We start from the raw sequence: 700 nt of genomic DNA on the forward strand, positions 1-700 counted from the left end.
AGGAATTGAGGAGGACAACCAGGACTCCCACAAACACGCGCCCAAGTCGGGGGTTAGGGATCTGCGGTCATGAGCGGGGAGCAGGGTTGAGCAGGCAGGAAGAAGCCTGCTGTGTCTGGTGGAGGAGGTGGGGTCCCGGACAACAGCATTGGCGTGGGTCCCATCAGGCACAGCAGAGGGCTGGGAACAAACCTCTTGTCTGTCCCCAGACCATGAACCGACGGGGGCCTCCCCAGATGGAAATGCTCCATCTGGACCTGCAAAGCTCCCAAGAAGCCCGGCCTGGAGTGAGGAGCTGTGTGTTTTAATCCTGCCTTGGCTGCTCGTAGGTTCTGCCCGAAGCGCTTCCAGAGGACCGGATCTCTTTCCCCGCGGTCTCATGAAGCCCGGCACGCCACGGTTGCTTGGAGGAAGGACACCATGATGAGGGACGCCCTGGAACTGGCGGCCAGGTAAAGGACTCACCGGAGACCCCCGGGGTCTGGCTCTGTGACCGTTCATCCTTTCCAAGCCTGAGTTTTCCCTGTGAAATGCAGATGATGATCTGCGCTCTGGCCTCCTTGCCAAATTTGTTGTGAGGATCAGACATGTTACTCACATCCGTGCACAGTGGACACTCAGGGCATGATGGTATCAAATCAAAGAGTCAGCAGTAGGAGTCTGGAACGCACTTGGCCGCTGACAGAGCATGGGCCAGGCT

Source organism: Eumetopias jubatus, unplaced genomic scaffold (assembly GCF_037043125.1).
Source record: "Eumetopias jubatus isolate StellerSeaLion01/CBP00866 unplaced genomic scaffold, mEumJub1_p1.0 scaffold_4, whole genome shotgun sequence".
Classification (NCBI taxonomy): Eukaryota; Metazoa; Chordata; class Mammalia; order Carnivora; family Otariidae; genus Eumetopias; species Eumetopias jubatus.